Source organism: Heterocephalus glaber, unplaced genomic scaffold (genome assembly GCF_053883595.1).
Source record: "Heterocephalus glaber isolate CG9 unplaced genomic scaffold, H.glaber_assembly_v1.0 deba00001778, whole genome shotgun sequence".
In the NCBI taxonomy this organism is placed as follows: Eukaryota; Metazoa; Chordata; class Mammalia; order Rodentia; family Bathyergidae; genus Heterocephalus; species Heterocephalus glaber.
In genome coordinates, this window is record NW_028258465.1 from 3,081,956 (window position 1) to 3,106,539 (window position 24,584).

General features: G+C 37.4%; 2 pseudogenes; both read right to left on the bottom strand.

Moving 5' to 3' along the window:
- Positions 1-6,085: 6,085 nt before the first annotated feature.
- Positions 6,086-6,891, bottom strand: LOC101698610 (large ribosomal subunit protein eL6 pseudogene; annotated as a pseudogene).
- Positions 6,892-11,645: 4,754 nt separating this feature from the next.
- LOC101698225 (ubiquitin-like protein FUBI) lies at positions 11,646-12,134 on the bottom strand (annotated as a pseudogene).
- Positions 12,135-24,584: the final 12,450 nt, after the last annotated feature.

Here is a 24,584-nt window from a genome sequence, read left to right on the forward strand (position 1 = left end):
ATAAATCCCTGTTAAGTTCAAAATTATCTGTGACAGTTTTAGTAAATGATTGTTCTAGGTTTCTGTTTTTTAATTCATAGTACTGATAAGAAATTTGATTTAATATATTATTGGAATGTAGGAAAAGATGTCATGGCTTTAATCTTACAAAATGTATTTTCTAAAGCCAGTAATTTGTGTTACGTTAATGAAACATTAATTATGTGTTTCTAAATGAAAAAGATACAGACATTCTCGGTAGCAAAGTAATGAGTGGGCCACCAACCCTGGTGCATATTCCATCTGTACCTCCAGTTCCTACCAATAAATGGGAAAATGAGCACAGGGTTAAGGAAGCACTGAAAAAGCAAAGCAAAAATCCGAACCATGAAAAACGTATTTTTCCACTTTGAAATTTATAGCTAATTGTAAGCTTTCTCCTGACTTAAAAAATATTTCCTAAACAAAAAATATATCTCATTAAATGTTTTATCATTTGTCCCACAGAGTAAATTTCTTAAATCCAAAGTTAGAAGCAATGCTCTAGTTGTTAAATCATATTTTATTCTGAAGGAATATAATTATGTGCTTTTAGCTGTAAAAGGATCATTTTTGGCCCAAATCACTCCATCATTTTCCACAGGACATGGCTTTGAGGAGTAACAGTGGCATAACAAGTACTATGTGACTAGTTATTAAAAATGACATGACCATAACAGATAAATGTTCATTCTAAATACTTAAGACTTTGCCAAATAAGTTCAGTAGGATATTAAGAATCAGTTCTCAAATATTGGTGCACATGATAAGGATCTAAAAAATACAACTTGGAAATACTTCAGGTCTTATTAAGGACAGTAAGACTGACTAAGGCTATCATAAAAAAAATAAAATAAAAGACAATTAATGTGCTAAGTGCTATGGGAAGTGGCTTTACACTGGCACATATAAGAATCCACTGGAAGCTGCGGCGCTGGGGACAGGGAGAAATGAGGGTATCAAGGTTTGCTGAAACAGAGCACTTCCCCTACAAGAGGGAAACAGCATTATCTTAGAAAATGGAAAAGTAATGTCAAGTAATATCAAGGAGAAAGAACATAGTTGAAACCTCTGACGGCAATAACACACTGCACATGCGTACTACACATGTGTGGTGGCCAAGCTGAATGGTGTCAACCTGATTTCTGGGTATGTTTGGGTGGGTAATGGAGGTGAGATTTTGCAGTCTATTTCTGGTCCTTCACCCCTTCTCTAGCACTGTTCCCCTGAACTAAGCTAGCCCTTCCATCAGGATGTTCCTGCATTGCAGCCAGCCAATTGACTAAATCCCCTAAGAATGTGAGCCAAATTAAACTTGTCCCCTTTTAAGTGATGGGTACCAGGTATTATGTCCCAGCAATGGGAAAGCTGCCTAATACACCATGTTACTTTGCAGGACTTTTCCAACTGTTTTATTCACAGGTGTCTACAAAGGTTTGAAATCCTCTCTAATAGAAACACAGTAAATATTTGTTGATTGAATAAGTATTTTATAAAGGAGGAAATGTAAGCAGAAATCAGGCAATAAAAAGGGCTTCCATACCATAAAGATAATTTTGTAAGTTAATATGAAAACAATAAGAAGATAATAAAGGGATTGAAATGCAGAAATTATAGCTTATCTTAGTGTTTTAGGGAAATTATTGTAACAACCAAAAGAAAAATGAGACTAGTGTCAAACTAGGTAAAACAGAGATACCAATTAAATGCACCTTGAAATAATAAAGCAAAGAATTGTTAGTGGCTGTAGAATTGAAGGCTCATGAGAAAACCCACCTTTTACCCATGAAGCAGAACTAAAAGTTGTGTGATTATGTTTATTCAGTGATTTGGGGGTGGGTAGATAAAATGTTGGTTTGGACCTTGAGGTGCAAGACAGCACCCCATCTTTCCACCAAGATTGTTATTCGTGCTGTTGTATCCATTTCCTCAGATAGCAACTTGGTTATTCATATGAGAATGTCCTAGTGGATAGCTGCATATAATGACCTCAATCTTGGGAGAAGCATGAGTTTGTATGTTTAGGTTTGATCTCGTTAGTGTATCAATGGTTGCTGAAACCATGCGGATGGATGACACAAGGCTATTAAAAATGTTGATCATATTTCTCCCAATATTTCTGCTTATTCCTATCAGTAGGGAATTCCTCTGACTGCAATACAACGTCCCATCCTTAACTTCTCATCCTTAACTCCACACTGTTCAAAACCCTTTTAGTGCTAGGTCGAGGCAGAGCGCTCACTGCTGAGAATGCATAGAAGATGTTCTATTTGTCTCTGAACCTCTCTTTCACTGACCTTGGCAATTGGTGGCCCAAGACATACTGCTTACTCTAAACTTCTCCATTTGAGCAGTCAGCAGGGGCCGATATATCAACAAAGGAGCTTACATTCATCATTGCATCATTTAAAATCTACACTCCTGCAGATACAGTTGTATGAAGATATCAAGGGGGAGAGAAACAGGGACAAAAAAATCTACTCTGAGTCTCAATCAGACAAAATAAATCAAAGAGGAAATATAAAAGAGAAGCACATACAAAAGATCCAAATTCTGAATATTGAGTCAGCAATAAAAACATTAAGTTTCTACAAATTTTGGAACTGACAGGACAGCAGATTCACCAATCCTTTACCACAGACATGCACAACCTCACAACACCATTTGCTTTGAGATAATCAAAGTTAAACTTGTTGTAATGTTTTCCATTTCTAAGACTGGTGTATCCTTTTTTCTGCCCATTGGAAAGCCAAATTTCCCAGAGTACTTCTCATGTTTCAAAACCCAGTACAACTCGCATACATGATTTGGGGGACCTTACTTTGGCCCTTTCTCAGCTCCTCATGCGTATCCAATACCTGTCATCAGCAAAGTCACTGATACATTTTGTCTGTCCTGAGGACACATTGCTCATCTTCTTGTTTTTACTTGAATTTCCCATGAGGTTTTAAAAAAATTAAGTAAAATGTATGTGCATGGGGAATAGGGCAAACAAAGGCTTTCAGATCAAAGCAGGCGGTCTCGAGATGGAGGCCAGAGGTGGACTGTGTCAATGCCTGTCCGGGAATCTGTCCCGATTCTCAGCACTGCTCAGACAGTGCTGCAACGCTCCTCCTAAAAACATAATCTTTACTTCAAAACACAATTGCACTGTTGTTCTCCTTCCCCTACCAAACCACACTAATTTCAAATACATTACATTTACAACCAGAGAATGCATCCACCTTAGCACATAGGACTCAGTAGTTTATCCCACATAGCCTTTTACCATATTCTGCTCAGTCATAAATCAAAGAGTTCATTTGCTATGAAGAAAAACTTTGAGTTTCAACAACACTTTCAGAAAAGACTGCAAAGCCATAGTGCTCTCTCTGTTTGTCACACAGTGTCCTTTTAAGGGCTGCTCCGGGGAGGTCACAGAATCATCCAGTGGTGCCTGATCTCATGCTTCTAGACCCTGAGCCTCGTCAGCAAGCTTGGTGGCAAGGCTGTTACCCACATGCTTGCACTACTAGATTGCCCAGGCTGCAGAGGCAACTACTGGGAAAGGGAAGGGTGAGGCAGGCTCTTCCTGTCTCCCAGCAAGCTCCACGGCTTCTGTCCCAAAGGCCTCTACTGCTGTGAACGGAATCTACCCTTGTGGAGGGGGAGGGGTACGTAATGTAATTTGGAAGTGAATGGGAGCTTGGACCCAGTGAGTAGAATTTGACCAATCAGTTATGTGAGACAGTGAGGTGGTGTAATTCTTCTTACCCGCCCTTCTCAGAGAACATTTTTCAGGACTTAGCATTTCAATCATAATTTTCATATAAGATTTAATAATGTGAGATTTAACTTAATATATGATATTTTTTCTTAGCTACAAATGTGATCATGAATTGATCAAGTCATGCTGAGGCTCAGCCTACAAGACAGCTTCTTCCAATTGCGCTTAGAAGGATGGTAGAAGAATTAACAGCAACTCTCACAACAGGTGCTTAGGAAAAGTAACTAAGTAAGATATTGCAGTTGCCTCCCTTCTTCTCTAGTAATAAATAGCTACCAAAGAGCTATGCCACAGTTAGAGGTCAGCCTCACACAACAGCACATATACACAGATCCACACAGGTCTGTATCATCACTCTCTAAAGGTATTGCTAAAAATATTATCTCAAAAACAGGCTTCTAATCCATTTCAAAAATTAGAGTGTATTGTATCTTCAGTTTGCCTGAGAAGATACCATAAGGAAAGGCACCCTTGAGCATCATAATTTTTTGTAAGAAAAATCATTATTTCAGGATGGTGTGCATTGTACATTACTCCAGAGCACAAATGTGTGACTAAATCAGTGAGAGGGGAAACTCACTACAAACAACTAAAGTCATGTGTCTTGTGACATCAAAAGCGGTCCTCAAGATGTTTTTATGCAAATGTGTTACTCTTCATTTTATCTTCCCTCTGTTCGAAGATCATTCCATATTTATCATGTTAACTTGCAGTTTTGCTGTTGGAGAGGTAGATAGCCAGAATAATTACATTTCACAGATGGCTGAATATAAAATAGTAACCTTTTCACATTAAATGAATGCATTAAAACCAGATACTCTATGATGAAATATGCACCAAATCTACATTAGAAAAAATCTGAACTCACAATGAAATCAAAGATGGGAAGAGAGAATTTAACCTCAGTGGTGCATTTAGTGGGGGAATTATATCATCCAGGAGTAGCTCATCTCTAGAGTTGAAAGAGTGGAAAGGACAGTTACTCAGCAAGTTGGGATAAAACATACAAAAATTTACATGAGAACATTTAGGTAGTTGTCACATGTAAATTTTTTCACTTTGAAGGACAGGTTTATTTTCAAAATGCCTTGTTTCATGAAAGAACATGGAACCAACCCAAATGTTATGCTTAAATAAGAGGGTTTAAAAAAATAAGCACAAGAATTTTCAATTCTATTTACAGGATTTCTATAATGAACAACATCCAAATAAGAAATATTAGCTACATCAGAACATAGAGGGGGAGAGCTTATCACACAACTGAACATGAAGTTGTATTTAGTTCTACTACCCTCTAGCAGCATGAGATCACAGCTTGCAGCTGTAGACCTAGCATTTCTCTATGGCCTCCTTATCGGTGAGCTCTTCAAATGTACGGCTTTAATTTACACATGCAATTTGTAAATCCCCTGGACTACATCTGTATTTAATAATCTTCTATTTTGATTCTGAAATCCATTATGATTCATACTCAACATAAATGAAAGAAAGTGCATAATATTCAATCAAAAATCCTCTTGGAGACTTTGTATAATAATTCAGCATCTTCCTTCTATTTATTTGGAAAACATTTGAATATTGCAGGTGCACTACCTAGCACTCCTCCCTGTCTCATTAATGATGGCTGCTTCCTCCATCCTGGAGTCGTTTCCCTTTCTCCCTCTCCTTGCTAGTTGTCCCAGTCCTATTGTGAGAACATCTGGAAGGAAACCATTACATCACTGTGGTCACAGAAGCTCTGGAATTCAATGGACCCTGAACAAAAGGAGTTGATGCACTGAATAATTTAGTGGACCTGAGAGAGTTCCTCAACATCTCAGCTCTCTGTATGCTCATCTCTAAAATAAATTTAAGGTAATCCGATGAGTTCCCCCATTTCTTAGGTTTCCACACCACTCTATGGTGGGTCCTGTTTCTTTGGTTCTCTGCTTGATTGTCTAGTAGTATGACACATTTTTATATCTCCTCTTAAAACTTGATGATATGATCTTTAAGAAATTCCTAATATTAGAATAAAGGTTTGTTTTTGGAAAAAGAAATGAAATTTTCTTGAGGAAAAAGCTTTAGACTTCTGCCTGTCCTCTGGAACTTAAGTCTTTCTGTGTTAAGTGCAATTGTAATTTTCCCCCCTAAGGACACTTGCTTCCAGCTTAAGTCTTTCTGTTTCCTCTGTTTTGGTTTGCTTATTTTTATTTAAATTATGTGGCTCGTGTTTTGATCTAACAGTATAAAAGTAACTTGAAGGTAGCCAGGACTCTTTTTTAACATGTCAGTTATTTAATGAGGTTCTTACTAAGAAATTCAGAGCACCAATTTGTGAGAGTACCTGCCATTTGTCAGAGCAGAAAGGGATCACATGTAGTTCCGGAGCTGAAGAACAGCTTTGATTTTGGTAAAATCTGTGAATCCACTGCTCTCTGATGGGCCTTGTGCTACTCTGAAATCTGGTGTCTTTCTCGGTGTCGAATTGCTTACCCTCCTGAGGTCTGGGCTTCCGCAAATTCTTCTTGAAGGAAGCAGCAGTGAGGGGTTGAGGTTTTCCCGGCTAATACTAATTTTGGTGGAGGTCGCAGTGACAAACTTCTGGTGTGTTCTACGCAGAGGAACACGATTAAAGTTAAGAGGCCAGTCACAAGCAGCAAGCCAGGGGCCACTGCTTCAGGAACCCACTCTCTTGCCTCATGGCAGCCAGTGAGGGGAGTGATGCTGGCTCGCAGTTCCCTCATGTGCTGACTGATGGGCTTTTTGCCGTGGCCCAAAAGCATCTGTAGCAGGGGAGCATCGAGGCATTTTGCGAAGCATAACCACCCGGGTACCACCATTCTTGTCACCACCAACTGGTTCTGTGACAGTAGCAAGAGCCTTCTTTTTCTTCTCACCTTGGATCTAGCAGCGGAGTACTTCCCCTTGTAGAGCCTTTCTGGAATACACAGCAGATCAGGAGTATCTACCAGCTCCTCTAACCAGGACAGGGCCTCAGCTGCAATGGGGCTGCCCCTTCATGGACGTTTCAGCCTTCTTCACATTATCCAGTGGCCTCTGCCTTCTTGGTTGGCTTTGGGTTTCTCCTCTGTAATATTGGGCTTCTCAGCCCTTTTGCCTGACATCTTGAAAGACGGGAAAGAGCAGCCGGGATTTTTTTTAAAGAAAAGAAAACTGTTAAATGAAAAAATAATTATTTGCTTCCAAGACTATAATGTGAACAGTATTTAACAATTTCAGTAAAAATTTCAAAGGTAGGGGCCAGGGATTTGGCTCAGTGGTTCCGCTGCCTGCTCCACCAGCCCAAGGACCCGAGTTCGATCCCCGGTACCAAAAAAAAAAAAAAAAAAAATTTCAAAGGCCAATTTATCATATATATTTTACCACCTCTGGGCTTTCTCCGTATATATGTGTCCACAACATCACTCCAGGAAACATAGCATTTCACAAATATACCTATATATGGATACACACATACACACACTCATGGACACACACATGCACACATACACACACACACACAAAATTCTTCTTATCCTTTGAACTCTGAGTGTTATTTTAATTCAAGTAATGTAAACTTACCTTCCATGTGTTTTGTAAGATAATACATTTTTTAACCTATAAGAGAATACCTTACATGTTGCACAACAGAGTTGTTTATAGCTCTGCATATAAATCTCATTGTTAATTCAGTATTTCTTGTCAAATATTATTTATTTAGAGTACAATTATTAACCTTCCACTTCAGCTGTTCAAAGTAGAACATGTGGGCAATAGTAGAATTGGGTTTGGCCAATTACATAAGTATTTTCAGGGAAGAATTCTTCGGTGGAAAAGATATTGATGAGATATAAATCTATCTTCAGGGCATCTCCCATAAAGACTTAAATGATAATGCATAGGAAATTTCACTTTATATTCAGACAGTAGTAGATGTATTCTTGATTATCATCAGGAGGACTTGAGGAGATTTGGGGAGACATTACAGCAAGAAAGGTTTTCAGTGGGGTAAAACAGGAAATGTCTGGACATCAATCGTGTTTGGAATGTGAAAGTATCAACAGTGCTGAGTTGCAGTTCTTCCAAGGTGGAAAAGTGGAGCAACTGAGGCTGTATTCTTCCGAGGTGGGAGGGTTTGCTCATTTGCTTTTAAATAATCAACCCCTCTCTCCCTCCCTTCCTTCCTTCTTTCCTTCAGATTTCTTTTATTTTTTCTGTATATCCTTTTATTGGTACATTTTAGGTATACAATATAATGACATTCATCATTGGAAATTTGCACCTTTACATAATCTCTCTTGGTTCTTATTTTTTCCCCTACCCCTGCCCTCCCTTCAACCCCTCCATCCCTCCCTATTTACAAAGACTCTGTTTCCATGTTTTTCCTTTTCTCATATTCTTTCTTTTCCCTTCTTTCCTTTCCCCTTCCCCTCCCACTTCCCCTATTCCTTTGGACATTTTCTTCCTATTTCACAATATCAATTCTACATTTTCATTCTTATTTACACTCTTAGTTTTTCACACCAGAGAAACTATTCAGTATTTACACATGTGTGTCCTATTTATTTCACTGAAGAGGATGGCCTCGATGTGCATCCACTTAGCTATAAATGTCTCTGGTTTCTCATTCTTTATGGCTGAGTAGTACTCCATTTTATTAAAAAAAAAAAACACATCTTCTTTATCCAGACTCTAGTTGATGGGCAATTGGGCTGTTTCCAAGTTTTAGCTATTACAAACTGTGCTGCTATAAATATGGGTGTGTATATATTGCTGTGGTATGATTCTGTTAATTCTAAAGGATATAGTTTCAACTGAGCCAAAATTTAAAATTCACAAAGTAAAAATATGTTTAAATTAAAAAATGCTTCATGGTCCAAATTATCAAGAACAAGACCAAAAATAGTCTATTGACAAAAAACATAAAACTCCTAATATAACGAGATCATCTCATCAATACATGAAGAACTTTTACAGAATCACTAAAACAGATAATCATCACAGTAGAAAAAAATTAAATTAAGTTCTAGAGAAATCATTCTTAGGAGAGAACCTTGGGCTATCAGACTCAGTTTCCCTTGTGATAAGAAAAACACAACCTGAAACTGCACAGAGGTAAGGTGTGCTCTTCTGTCAGTGACACCAAAGCTGGCTGACCTGCTCTGGTGGCCTCTGCAGGAAACAACCAGTGTTGCTTTTCATTCATTGCTGCTGGGAGTCACAAGGCTACAACTCCTGCAGAGGACAACTAGTTGATATGTACAAAAGTTGCAATACCCATACCGTGCATTCAACAACCTCATGTCTTGGAAGTCATCCTATTTGCACACTGTAAAACAATGCATAGATGAAGTCTTTTATTTGAGCCTCCTCTATAAAAGCAAAAGATTGCAAATAATCTGCTATCTGTGAGTAAATCACAAGTTAAATTAATGATGGAAGAGCTGTCTGTGCAATACTTTCTTACTCTCCAAGATTTGCATCCTGATACAAGATTTGCATCCTGATACACACATTATAGATAGGAAAATTACAAAATGTACTCTATATGAATTTACTTTTTTGGCCTGGTACATATTTCTGCAGTGAATAGATGAATACATGAAAATGGCATTTTAAACAGCATTACATGTATCAATGTTGTCTTAGAAAACACATATTCTATGGTTCTGTTTGTGTCTGCTCCAGAATCCATGTTGGAAGAAAACCCCCAGTGCAATAGTATGAAGAGGTAAGGCTTTTCGGAGACGGCTGATCATTAGGTCCCTTCTGCTTCCCAGCAGGTGAAGCTGCAGCCACAAACTGCCCCCTGGAAGCAGAGACCAGGCTTTCTCCCAACACCAAACTTGCCCACCAAACTTGGAGTAAAACTTTTGTTTTCAAGAAATATACTTCTGGTCTTCATAAATTCCCCAATCTGAGATATTTTGCTACAGTACTATACATGAACTAAAACAAAAAATATTTCTTGAAAATATAAAAATTTTGCATTAAGTAGCAGAAAATATATATTACTAAGACAAGGTATGAAAATTCTCCCAGAAATAAATGTGCATTTTTTTCTGTGACAAAGGAAGTTATTAACCTTTATTACCCAGGCTGTAGTTGGGAAAGATTCTAACAGTAGTGCCAGAAGAAAGGTGAACACTGTTAGAATTTTGGTTTGTGGGATGGAAAACTTAAGTAAACATCAGAGTCTGAAGTAGGGGATCAGAAAACAGTAGTTTGTGGCCAAATCTATCCTGACACATTTGTATAAAACAAGTTACTAGATCACAGCCCTGTTCATCTGTTTACATATTGTCTATAATTGTTTTCACACAATAGCACCAGATTTGCAGAGCTGAGTAGTTGTGATAGCAAACAGACAGCTGGAAAAATTCTTATTATCTCAGTCTTTCAATTAAAAAATTGTCGACCTTATTCTAACGCATGTCTGGAGAATCATGATAGAACTGTTTAGTCATAAGGAGAGGCCAGGACAGGAGACAAGTTAGCTTCAGCTTAGAAAATGTAGCCTCAGCAGTTATTTCAGACAGCTAGGATTTCTCCCTGCTAGAGTCACCCAGGAAAATCCTCAAATTTATTGGCCCAAAAGTTTATGTATATACTCTAAAACATATTTCATAATAATTCATAGTTATATATATTAAACACACACACACACATTGAAATTTAAGAATATGATGTAATATAAATGGAAGTATGATGCAGCATTTTATTCCGCAGCTGAAGGCCTCTTGAAGCACTCACTTCAGTCCAGGGGTGAAGCCATAGCCAAGGAGATGGTTCTAACAGAAGCACAAGGGACAGTGAAGCTCCCTCCGCATGACCTCTTAATCTGAGCTTCTCTACATCTGGGTTCACTGAGGCAGAATAAACCAACACCCAGGCTGGCTTCTGGGCTCACTGGCGCTGTGGGGCACTCGGAAAGGACAGGGTCAAAGGTGAGGGACACAGCTGGTGATCTGTGGACCTTCACGTTCCGGCAGCCTGACCCACATCTTAGATGTCTCACATCTGTCTTAACAATGGGTCTGTCTTGGTGAAAACATACAGAAACCTAAAGCAGGGAGAACGTGACTCCTACTTTACAAAAGACCTTACTTTTAAAATATATTGTACCTTTCAAAAAATTAATCTACAGCTACTTATCCTACACTATCCTCAAAATAATGACAAAATTTTAAAAGTCCATTATCAAGTTTTACATTGATAATATTAAAGATCATATAAAATTATATACTATGTAGGGGTTTAGCTCAGTGGTTCCGGTGCCTTCCTCGCAAGCGCAGGGTCCCAAGTTCAATCCCTGGTACCAAAAAAAGAAAAATTATAGACTATGCAAAAAATGGAAAAAGAATTATAGGAAGTGGGTGATACCAGCCATTTAAGAAAGGAAACATACATACAAAATTTAAGTTTTTCTAAATTTAAGCTGTATGTATATACTTTTAAAATATATACATGATTTTACTGTTGATAGGTAGGTAGACAGAGATAGATATTCATAAGCACACATTTTCCACATTTTACTTGGACTTCAAAGTCTTGTATGACTTTTAATTTAAATTGTAAATCACCATCATTTATATAAGACAAGAAAATGATTGAAAGTGTAATTGTAAATTGCCTCTTTGGTATGAAAATAAGTTTAAAAAGCATTGGTGTCTGAGTGCTGTAAAAATCTCTCCTTAATGATTTTAAACTATTGGCATTGTTTTAGAAGTACTGCAATTTTATATTCTTCTTTTTGATTAATAAGTTAGCCATCTTTGTACTCTGTATAAGGCTTGTCCACATGCAACCACTGACTGAATTTTCTTTTGTTTGCCTGGGTGAAGTTGCTTTATTAGTGAAAGCCAGGATTACGTAGGATTTAAGTGTTGGCATCGGGGCCTTTCTTCGTGCCAAAGGTGGACACAATGTTGACAAAGTGCCAGTTGTGCCGCATCTACTGCTTTTCTTCTTCCGCCCCTTCTTCCTCCTCTTCCTCTTCCTCTCCCTCTCCTCCTCCTCCCCCACCCCTCCCCCTCCCCCATCCCCTCTCCCTCCCTTCCTTCTCCTCCTTTTTCTCCTCCTCCTGTTTGGCCACCTTGAGAATTTGACTTCTCAATTTTCCAGCCCACACTAGGGAAGCATGGACCTTGCCTCCAAGCATACAGCAGCTACCTCCAGAGTGGCCAGGGCTTCACCCCACACTGGCCTAGGGCAGCCTCATGCTCCAGCAGCTTGCCTGCCAGGAGCCCAACTTGATCTTCAGGTGTGGTACCCTGCAGCAAGGCCATATGAGCCTTGATCTGGGTGACCATCTGCTGGCCAGTCTCTCCAGGATGTGTGGGTCCTGGGCTGGGACAAAGAGTTGCATGTTGAAGACTGACCCAGCGATCCCTACTGCAAAGATGGATATGGGAAAGAGCCTATTGATTGAATTTTTAAAATGGAACCTGTCACAGTCTTTCAGGGATTCCACATTGACAATGTTTCTCCCATCATTTGAGCTTATATAAATATTATTTGAGAAAATATCTCATTGTTTCCAAGGATTATTAAAAATTGTGATTTTATACACACTCTTAAATTCCAAATGTTGAAGAGAAAGTGGGGGTTATGGTGAAACTAATTTTTTTTTTTAATGTGATCAATAGTTTCTCTCACCAAACAAGAGTCATTTCCAGGATTCTTGTCTGTCATCTGCTGGAATGTAAAGAAAAAGTTAGGAGCCATAGTGAGCCTGCCCTTGGCAGAGTCCTGATAAAACCTGTTGTCCCATAATTACAATATCTCAATTGCATATCTCAATTTCTTGAGAAACCGTTCAAAACAATAGATCAGTCTTTTAAGAAGAATTTGAATCTATTTGAAATGTCCTCAAAGGGAAATTTAATAGCATTCATGACAGGTTAAACAGAATTTGGGACTTTTCATTAATTTGTTATTGATTGCTTTGTGATAAACATATAAATATTTGATTTTCGGAAACACTTTGAAAAATCATATTGACTTATAAAAACCAGTATAGAGTCATAAAACTTTTTTCACTTTAATATTATATCAATGTTGGAAAGGATTTTTTAAATCATATAAAATCAATCCCAACTTCTAAAGTATTTCTACTTAAAATGCAGCATAATACATTTATTTTCTTTTGGGCTATAGCAAATTACCACAATGGAGAGACAACACAATTTGTTATGTTACAGTTCTCGAGGTCAGAAGTCTGACTAATATTTTCCATTCTAAATTGAGGTATTCGTGGGCTGTAGAGAAGAATCCATTTCCTTGTCGTTCATGTTTTTAGACACTACCAGCAATGCTTATCCCCTTCTTCCAGCATTAAATCTAAATAAGATAAATCTCTTCTTGACCTTTCTTTCTGTGATTATGTCTCTTTCTGGCTACATCTAGGAAAGTTTCTCCACTTCTAAGGACTCATTTGAACAGAGTAGGCTGGCCCAGATACTTCTGGAAATCCTTAACTTGGGTCATATCTGTAAGGTCTCTTTTGCCGTGTAAAATATATTCACAGATTCCAGTGTATGAGCTGGCTTTTCCGTCCCTGAGACACAACACCCTAAACCTACAAAAGCAAGGAGGAGAGGTATAATTTGGCTCATGGTTTTAGAAGATGAAGTCCATGGTTAATTGGCTCCAAGGCAGAAGTCTCATGGTAGAAGGGCATGGAGGAGCAAGGATGCTTACTTCATAGCACCCAAGAAGCAAACCAAAGGAACAAAGCCACAGAGGAAGGGGCAGGGACTACATAAAGCAGTGAAAGTCATGACTCCTTGACCCACCCAGAAGCAGCAGAACTAATCCCCTAGGCACTAACCCCACCTATGGAACAGATGAAATTAAGCTCAACCTCATTCCTAGGATTAGGATGAGGATATCTTTAGAGAGGGTCACATTCTATCTACCACATGTATTTTAGAATACCATAGTTTTAAATGCATAATTTGAAAATGTTGTATGTTAAATTTCAGTATCAGGCAGAAAAATAAAGTTTTGGTAAGGCTAGATATTGGTTGACTTTTTTGCTTTAGAAGAAGACATGCAATTTGCCAAAGATTTATACCTAATATGTAAGTTAACCAAAAATATTAATTTCTTATAAAAATCTTACATTTTTATTGCTAATAACTTGAGGTTACAATCAAAAGAGAAATTAATCAATTTAATTTTTACCTCTTATTTTAATTTTTATTGCAAACCACTCATTTAACATAATTTCTTTTCAGCAACATTAATGACCATGAGCACAAAAGCTTTATTTGGTTTTATAAATGAAGCAAAACAAATATAAATAACCCTGTGCTTGAAAGGATTTTCTCTTCTTAATTGAAAACAAACGAAACCTAAGCTAAATTAAATGAATGTTTAATCTTTCATCCTAACACAAAGGTTATTAGTTGGTGAAGTGTGTACATAGTTACAGACAGAAGAAACAAGCAATTGATTACTTTAACTTTGGAAATGTCTATGCTTAAAGTACAAAATTGCATTTTAAACAGTTCAGAATATTTTCAAATGAATTTCTCAATATTTGCTTATGATTTGGGGCATTAGTAAAGAAGGACTGGACGTGCTTGTGGAGGTCTCTGATTTGACATTTCTCAAATGGTTTTCTAAGAACATAATGTGAGTCCCTGTTTGAATGAGCAAAATAGCCACTGGATTTTAGCAAACTATTGTCAAGGATGTGGTATTCATGCTGTAATTCTTTTAAGAATTAAGTATAATTTGAGGCTACAAATTTCAATAGCTGCTAACTGTAACTTCATGGTCCTACAACAAAATAATTTATTTCTTGAATCCCAATGTTAATAGCTCAAATTTAATCCAATCCCCCTGTATTCAATAAGCTATGTCACTCACCTCCCAGACTGAATTGTCTCTTTGGTCCCTGCTCCTTATGGCTGAGTAGACAACAAAAACATAAGTAACAGGGCTGGAGATTTAGCTCAGTGGTTCTGCCACCTGGCCAGCAAGCACAAGGACCCGAGTTCAATTCTCAATACAAAAAAAAAAATATATATATATATATGCACAACAGCAAAGCAAGGTGGATGCTTAGTTGCTTGGTCCATCCATACCAATATCCAATGCTTGCTCCACTAACACTGTTTCAGATCAGCCAGAGGGTTCTAGATGGGTGATATGAATTGGTCCAAGGTGCATCACACATACTGCATACCACCACCTGTCACTAAACTACTTCCTGCAACATGTGTGAGGTTTCCCCCTTGTAAGATCCTAGGGGAGAAAGAAAGCAAGTTTCCCCTCTTCTCAGATCTGCATCTGTCTATTCTGTGCAATCCTGGAGATTTGTATTTTGTCCACACTTTTAGTCTAATTCAGTCAGCATTTAGAGCTCTATCTATGGCTGGGGAATTGTTGACACCAAAGGTTGGTTCCACTTAAAATGTGATAAACTAATTAAGCTAATAAACAAAAATGGGAAAATTTTAGTAGGTAGTCGTGATTTGTGCAGAAATGAAAGATGTGGATTTACTGAATTAAATGGAACACATTTAAATGTATTATTTACCTAGAGTACATCTTGTTTTCAAAATTGTCTGAGAGGAACACTCTTTTGAAATCCACAAAGAGGGACACTATACTGTGAGCAGTGTGGGACTTCGGTGTTGCGATGCTTGCTGCTGGCTGGAAACGTCCTCCTGAAATGCACATTGATGGACCTAGGATTTCTTTCCCTGCCATCCCGAATTGTATGTCTCAGTGTCTAATGTAGTACCTAAGATTTATGAGGTGCCACCAAAGATTATATAGGTAAATGAACTCATTAATAAAGTGAATACATTAGCAAATAAATGAAGTAGGGAGGAGATCATTTTTACTGCATTGAATACACAGTGATAGTTAAATGGCAAGACATAGGAGTACATGGGGAGATTTTGGGAATAGAGAATTAAATACAATTATCAATGTTCTCAAAGTCTGAAGAGAAGAGAGAGTATCACAGACTCCTTTTCGGAATAGTTATCATTTATTTATATTGTCAGAGAATTTGGAATATATCATAGTTAATAACCAAGAGTCAAGGCCAGAATGTTTCAAAATGCTGCGAATTGCAGGGGTTTAAAGTATAGGCAAGTTGCAGAGTTGCTTTAAAGAAAAGTTTTCTGTTAAAGGTGCTTCTGCTTCTTAGCACTATATGCTGAGCAATCTATCCAAATCCAAGAAGAAAGTGAAATTTTTCTAGAATGTTAGAAATACTTTACATTAATCTGAATTTTGCTAAAGTACTGATTTCAGTTCTGGGCAGATCATTTGGGCAAATTGAAGCACACACAGGAAAAATTAAGAGTGAGCAGCAAGAGGAGGTGACCAATCAATGAAATATTAGAATGTCTCAGCGGGTGGGAAAGAACCTTAATGGGGATTGGGTAGCTGTTTCCAAATATTTGAAAGGCTGTGTTGCAGAAAGAAAGATTATTGGAGGTGTTTGTGGAAGTCCTGTGATTCAGGACTACGATTCAGGACTGAACCACTGGAAGGCAGATTCTAGCTAAAGAGAATGTGAGGTTTTCTGTCAATTAGAGCTGATCCAAACAATTAGTGCTGTTTCCCAATTCCAACCGTACTTGACAAAGGCCGAAGCTATCTACCAAAATATTAAAGAGAGGAAAAAGACTGGACAATATGAGCTCAGGTCATTTTGAGTTCTAAGATTGTACTTAGTTATCTGGTGAATATTCTTATAATAAGATTAGGATGAGCACATATTTATATTCAGCTATTCTATCAAAATTGTCTGCAAGTACCTTTCACTTCATGGAAGTAGAGAGTGGTGATCTAAAAGAAAGTCTTTCTATGTAATTCTATCTACTCTCCTTATGCAAATTCTTTACACTAAGAATCTTTAGATTTTGTGGCTAAAAGGAAACAAGTACACACAATAATCAGGGAAGAAGAGCTGAAATATTTCATGTCCTTATGGCATTTAATGAAAACACTAACGTCTTTTGGAAGTCCGTGTGCATTGTCAAAAGTACGTGCACAATTGCTGTTTCTAAAGCTCTGCATAAAGAGCAGACTACTGATTGAAGCCTTTCTCTGTCAGTCAACCAGTGTCTTCTCAAATTCACCATTAGACAACCATCATCTTCTGCCTTGAATTGACAAAGAGATACAGCACACATAATTTGGACTTTTCAAAACCAGTGTGAATTCAGACCAAGTATATGAAACAATTTGAAAATGTATGAACTAGAGACTCAAAATATTAAACAGAATTTATCCTGCATAGCTTTTCCAGATTTATTTACCACTTAACTGTATTTTTACAAATCATCATATTTGTAAAGAAGTTTCAGGGTGCTGCATTTGTTCATTTAATATAGGTATGGTCACATTTCAGAAATTGATAGACAATGGGTAGATGATGAAAGCATTAGTGCAGAAAACTAACAAGAAGGAAATAAACAATACACAGCTTGAAATGAGTAAGAAAGGAAATACAATGTAGCAATACATGGAAAGAGGTGAAAGCGTAGGGTAGCAACCAAAGAACAGAAGATATCTGAGAAGATGGACTCTTATTCTTGCTACTTCCTTGCTATTTGCTGAAATTTCCCATTTTGTCTATATTCTTAAGGTTTCTTTTTAAATTTGACCATTTACAGAATACTTGCTTAAACATTGACTCACTGCCAGATTGAATAAAAATACAGGTTTGCCCCAATGGTCCAAAGCATATGATTATAAATATAACTGAATGGAGACACAGCAAGGCTTGAGGAGAAAATAGGAATCTGCTCAGGAAAATGAGAGGGCTGGGAGCTGTCACAGACTCCCAGCATCTTTTGTGAGAGAGGTTCTTGTATTTGTAGCAGTACGGAAACAGTTAAATGAGTGGACTGTTTGCTTACTGAAAGGCTTACAAGAAATGTTGAGCTTTTGAGGGGATCTCAGTGTTAGATATGAAGTGAGGACATCAACTAGGGTGGGAACAAAGTGTTAGTCGTGAGGTTGGCAAAGATTAATTCTTTTCTGAGAGGCCGGAAGCAGACTTGCTGGAGAAGTTGGTAAGCCTTCTCCTCAGGATGAGGACCTCACTTGGAGCTGGAAAAATGTAAAAAATATACCAATATTTTTGATCCTGAGGGTTTTTTAAGGTATACTTATCCACTTGATGCAAATATTTCAATCCAGTCCTAAGTAAATTTAACAAAAATATCTCCCTGGATTTTGTGCAGCTAATTTTAGTTACCATATGAAAGTCATAGGGAGATTTGTCACAAGCTTTGTTACTAAAAAATTATATTACAATATTGATGTTTCATAATCTCACAGCATTTATACTCCAACAAATTCTAATTGATGGTTGGATTTTTTTATTCTGTCATAATTATAGACTTTCAGAAAAGTTGTAAGTATAGTAGAGATGTCAATCTTCAGTAATGATAAAGGAATGGATTAATAGTGCCAGGTTACTGATAAAATAATTATAAAAACCAAATAAAGTAAAATAAATAATCTGTTACTATCAGAAGAGATGTTAATTATAAGCATGAATTTTATTTTCCATGAGTGTTGCCTAACTCATATAGTCTATGGAAAATAACAATGGGAAATACAGTGTTAGAAGGGAAAATAATTTTTAAAAATCATTATTTCAAAGAAGGAAGAAAAAGAAAGGAAAAGTAACAGAAAACAAAATAAAGAAAAATATATACAATGTTCATTGATTAGAAAATAAATTGTTATTCCTAATTATTCCCAAAGAAATATACAGATTCCACACATTTCCCAACAAAAATCTGAGAAACTTCTATGTAGAAATTGGGATATTAATTATAAGTGCTATGGTTTATATCTAGATGTCCCAGAAAGCCTCATGCATTCATAGGTGGAGCATTTCAGAGCTGCTGAATCTAGGGTGTTGAAAGTGGTATTAAGGGTGTGTAGTACTGAGATTAAGAGAGTATAGTACTGAATTAGTTCAATGATTGGTTTAGCATAGTTTTGGGTGTGGGTAATGGGAAAGCCCCCCTGAATGTAGGTGGCACCACCCAAAAGGCTTGTAGTCTGGATGGGATACAAGGGAAATGGAAGTTGACTGCTGCTTCTTGCTTCTTTGCTGCCTCCAGCCTGCTCTGACTTGGACTGTTTCTCCTCTGTTATTCCCCTCTGCCCTGCTGCCCTACATTGGAGTCAACCAACTATGGTTTGGTGCCTGTACAACTGTGAGCTGAAATAAATTTTTCCTCCTTTGTTTTTCTTTAACTGGTGGGTGTTGAGTATTTTGTCTTGGCAATGAGAAAAGTAACTGAGACAATAAATTTCCTATAGAAAAGTAAAGGAATGACCTAGAATAAGCATATTCCTTCAGAGAAAGAACACAGTAAGTGAATTTATGCTTCCTGACTATAAAACTTACTGTAGTTATAGTAAGCAAAATAGTTCTTAATTGTAATAGGAACAGATGTTTTAAAAAGTATCAATGTAAATGTAAATGAGATAGAATGGAAAATTTAGAAATAGGAGCACAGACACATATACAGTAAATTATTGATTTCATAAATAATCACAAAAGCAACTCAATGAAGAAGTTAGTATAAATGGTCCTAAAACAATTGGGCAGGCAGATAGGAACACAGCCACATATATACACAACACACATACACACATTTTACCTTTTACTTCACATTATAGACAGAAATTAACATGAAATAGAACACAAACCTAAACTTACAAACCACCACTATAGAGCAAGTAGAAGAAAGCTTAAAAGAAAACCTTTGATATGTACAGTTAAGCAAAGATTTCTTAGATAAGATAAGAAATTACAAACCTTAGAAATGGATAAATTAAACAATTAAAACTTGAAATCTGCTCCTCAAAAGACACTGCCAAGAAAATAAAGGCAAGTCAGAGAATTGAAATGAGTAGTAGCATAAAATCTGTATAGTAAAGAACTTTCATTTAGAATATATAAAGAACTCTTAAAAGTCAACAATAAAAGCCAAACAATCCAAGGAAATTAATGAGCAAAATACCAAGAACTTTATCAGAAAAACTTAACCACTGGTAAATAATTCAATGAAAGGATGCTCCAAACCATTGTCTTCAGGCAAATGGAAGCCACAGTGAGTTGTCAGGCCACATTTACCATGACATTACACACACAGCTACACTCCAGACACACCAGGAGCTACCAGAGTAGCAAAAAGCCCTCACACGTTTTGCTGCTGGGATGCAATGCAGCACAGATGCTCTGAAAAGTATTCTGAAAATATCGAATTGGGTGTACATTCTGTATAACCAGAAGCCTACTTGTTTGTATGTATCTAAAGAATATAAAATATGAATATAAAAGACCCAAAATTCCTTCTATGAATAATTGTTGCAAGCAAGTTCATCTACCATCAGCTAAAAAAATTCAAAATTTTCATTAACCAGGGAATACATAAACATATAGTGGCTTATCTATTATATAGAACACTAAATATTAATTAAAATGAATAAATAAATAATTTAAAAGCAGAACTATTGATGTGTGCAACCTCATGATGAATTTCAAAAGCTTTCTCTTACCTTAAAGAAGCCACAGCTATATAGTAGATGATCCTATTTCTATGATACACTCGCAAACACAAACTGTAGGAAAAGAAATCAAGTAAGTATTTTGTATAGAGGAAGAGGATTAACTACAATGGGCATGAAAAAGCTTGAGGAGAAATAGACATGTTTTCTGCTTTCACCGTGGCAGTTGCTTACATAACTGAAGATGCTCTGCAAAACTATCAAACTCAACTCCAAAATAATTAATTTTATTACATGTAAAATTCACCTCAGTAAACCTACCATTAAAAAGGCAAGAATAAAAAAATGCCCACTATCTATACAAAAACATCTACTGATAAAAATCTTACTGTCAGTGAAGATAGGCCAGAAGAATTAGAAAATAAATGCTACGGGTAGGTATGTGTCAACCTGATAAAAGAAAGCATAAACAGCATCATTTTAAAATAAAGCTTACTGGGTCGGGGATTTAGTTCAGTGGTTCCACAGCCTTCCTCTCAAGTGCAAGGACCCGAATTCGATCCCTGGTACCAAAAAAAAAAAAAAAGAAGAAGTAAAATAAAGCTTACTGCCTTGCAAGCTTAAGGTCCCAAGTTCAATCGCTGGCACCAAATAAATAATTAATTAAATAAAGCTTAATGTAAAGAGAAATAAATTGCTAAGTGACATATTTCGTGTCAGAAACTTCAATCTAAAATCTGCACCTACTGAAACATGAAATGGCAAATGAGCTTGTACTAGCTATTACTGCATAAAACATTAGCACAAATTTAGAAGTGTCAAGCAGCATGTTTCCATCACAGTTTCTGCAGGCAAAGCTTCTGGGTGCAGATTAGCTGGGTGTTCTGCTCTCAAGTTCCACAAGGCCACACAAGGGCTCAGGCAGGCCGGCTTTGTACCTGAAGCTCAGCTGTCAAGGGTCCTCTTTCACTCTCCTTTGGCTTCTGCCTGCGCTCCAGTCCTTGAAGAAGGTTAGACTGAGGCCCTGACACTCTTGCTGGCTATTGTCCTGATGACACCCTCTAAGTCCTGCCACTGAGTCTTTATAGAACGGTTACCTGCTTCTGAAAACCCAGATGGGCATTGCTGTCCTAAAGTCTAATCACATGTAAAGTAGTTGTGCACATCCTTATACCTTCCACGGGTTCTGTTGCTTGGAACCAGGTCATGAGGGGTACCTACACTTCAGAAGGAGGAGCGTGCAAAGGCTTGGACCTGAGGAGGCAGTAGTCATAGGGAGCACATTGGCGTTGTTCCTTACAGTAAGAAGGAAACTCACAAATGAGCTACTAAGTCTAAACGAGCATTAATTAATTGGGACAGTTTCCGACACAGAATAACTTAAAGCTTCACTAATAACACGAATGATAAAAAAGACATAATATAGGGCTAGCCATTTTAAGATTTTTATGTTTTTAAAACTCAAATAGATACACTGATTTACATGAGACTAAGAAAAAAGAGAACAATACATGAAACTAAATCTAAAATCACTACACAGCAGAGTACATTAATTTATTTCTGACCCATAGAAAAATTAATTAAAATAAAAATAAGATATGATCTTATTTTAAAAGATTAGTGTTTCAGTGAGAAAAATATGATTTGAAGAACAAAAAGAAAAACACTTCTAATTACTTGTAAAAATTATAGAATTGTAAACCTGGAAAAATTTACTCCTTGTGTAGGTTCTTGTTTATTTTTCAAAACAAATGCTAGCATCTTTAGTAGAGGTATGATTTGCCTTGGGTCAAGCTAAGCTTTGCAACATACTATTTATTTATCAAGTCATTTATAACATCTGTAAAGTTCACTGGAGACACTATAATCAAATACCATAAGCCAGGTAGCTTATAAAAAAAAAAAAAGAAATTTATTTCTCACTCTTCCCGAGCTGAGAAGTTCAGACTCAAGGCAGATTTTGTCCTGGTGAGGACCCTTTTCTGGTTCCTGGAGGACACTTTAGGGTTAATCCTCACATGCTGAGGGGGACGAGGCACCTCCCCATTGCCTCTAATAAGGACACAGATTCGATTGTTAAAGACAGATCCCTTGGGACCAAGTCACCTCCCCAAAAGACACACTTATTACCATCACCTTGGGAATAGGATTTCAACAAATGAATCTGGGGGAACACAAGCATGGAGACCATAACATATGTTTGCTTAAGTGAAGTCTTATACAACAGCAAATATGTTCTATTAAAAATGTGTTCTCATATTCCACAAGTTTTACTCTCCCTTTTTGATACTTTTACCATCTGAATCATAAACTCTACTTTTAATTTAGTTTAAGTACTACACCTTCTATTTCATTCACCTGTGATTGCAACCACAGAGTAGCTAAGCACTAAACCTGTAGAAAATATACATGGCAGGCACAGACTTTGCTATTGTTGCTTTCAACGTGGATGACTTTTGAAGTAGATATTGTTACCAAGAGAATCAACTAGGATAATAAAAGAAAAATACCTGACTGGTGAAGGATACACAGTGTGGAATACTGCAAGCAATGATTACAAAAATAGCTTTCTCAATATTTGGTTCTAATCATCACTTAGTATTTATCACAAAACATTGCATTTTACCAATGTTGCTATGTTTCTAAAAAGGATAAAATATTCAGTGAGAAATTTGTTATTAGTTTAAAATGAACCATCTGACAAAGCAACAAACTCTAAGAACAGTTAGACCAGCAGGGCCAAGACTCACATTCTAAGTTTTTGTTGATGCTCTGCCTGTATTTTAATTTTTCAGTATAGGCAGTTGTTCCACCACTGAACTACATCATCAGCCCCATATTTTAATCTTTTAAATGTAGCATTTATTGGTTAAAGTCCACTCTCTGGGAATAATCACTGATATTTATTCTTTGTTTCAAAAAAATAAAAAAGCTGCTTGTAAAATGTTAAACTCTGCATAAAGGCTTAAAGTTCAGGAGCCAGCCCACAGCTTTGCGTAAAATCTGGACTTGTGCATTATTGCTCTAAAATAAGGAGTTAAATTTATAGTGCATGTACTTAAGAAAAGGCTATTGCTGTCATTAAGAATAATGCAAAAGGAGGGATAAAAAAGCAATTCAATTTTTATGACCCAGATGAATGATGCTTGCATATTGTGACAGTATTTAGTGTCATTCAAGTTTCAAAGCAATATCCACAAAACTGTTGTTGAAATGAGCTCAGGAAAGTTTCTTTTATTTTTCTGTCAATATACACTTGCAAATACATATGTTTTCTTGTGTCATTATACAGAGTGATTTAATAATACATAAACACAGTAATTTAACTGTTGAAATTTGAACATTTATGGAAAAGTACATTAAAATACATTATCATTCATCTGCTCTCCTTTTAATAATTCTATACATGTTTGCTATTTCGATAAAGGGAATTTTAGAACACTGTAGATGAATGAAATCTTTCTGAGATAATTGCTAATTTCGCTCCTTTCTGATTTTCCACACTTAATTCGAGATTACATTTTCTATATTGGAAATGCTTGTATGGAAAATCAGTCGCTCGTTTTTTTGTTTGTTTGTTTGTTTTGTACCGGGGATCAAACTCGGGTCCTTGCGCTTGCGCAGCAGGCGGCGAAACAGCTGAGCTAAATCCCCGGAAAGTCGCTCATTCTGTACCGTGTCTTGTATGAAGAGATATGTGAGGGGCCCTCCTTGACGATCACGGAAGGGGAGGAGTCAGCAGTGTGGCCTGGGGATGAGGGCCGCCCGGTCCCTGGGTCAGGCTGGCAGAGCTTCACAGCCTTTTCTCTTCCCCAGAAGTCCAGATGGCCGAGGGCCCCATCATTGGCCTCTGGGGCACAGTGTGAAGGCCGGACAGGTGCAGAATGTAGCGGCTGAGGCTAGCACTGGGGCTGCAGTGAGCTCCGATAACTTGTGGATTCCTTCATCCCGAGGCAGCATTCCTCAGTCAGGAGTCTCAGTTCTCCCTATTCCTGCACACTGAGCGCAAAGCACGTCAGAAGGCAGGAGGAAGTGTCTCAGCGCGTGCGTAGAAGCGTGAGGCGCAGGGCATCCCTGAGGAGCAGCGCTGCTGACAAGAGAGTGGAGAACTGTGGTCAGGCAAGGCTGGGCCGGCTGGGCTCTCCCCAGTCACGGGAGCAGCCACTCGGCCAGGCATCCTGGCTCTGAGCACGTAGTACCGTGTGAGTGGTTCCAATAGAAAAAAAATCACAACTGCAAAGAAAACAGCGAGTAACTCCGGGCTCAGCATTGATCAAGGAAAGGCAACAAGGAGGAAGAAAAGAGG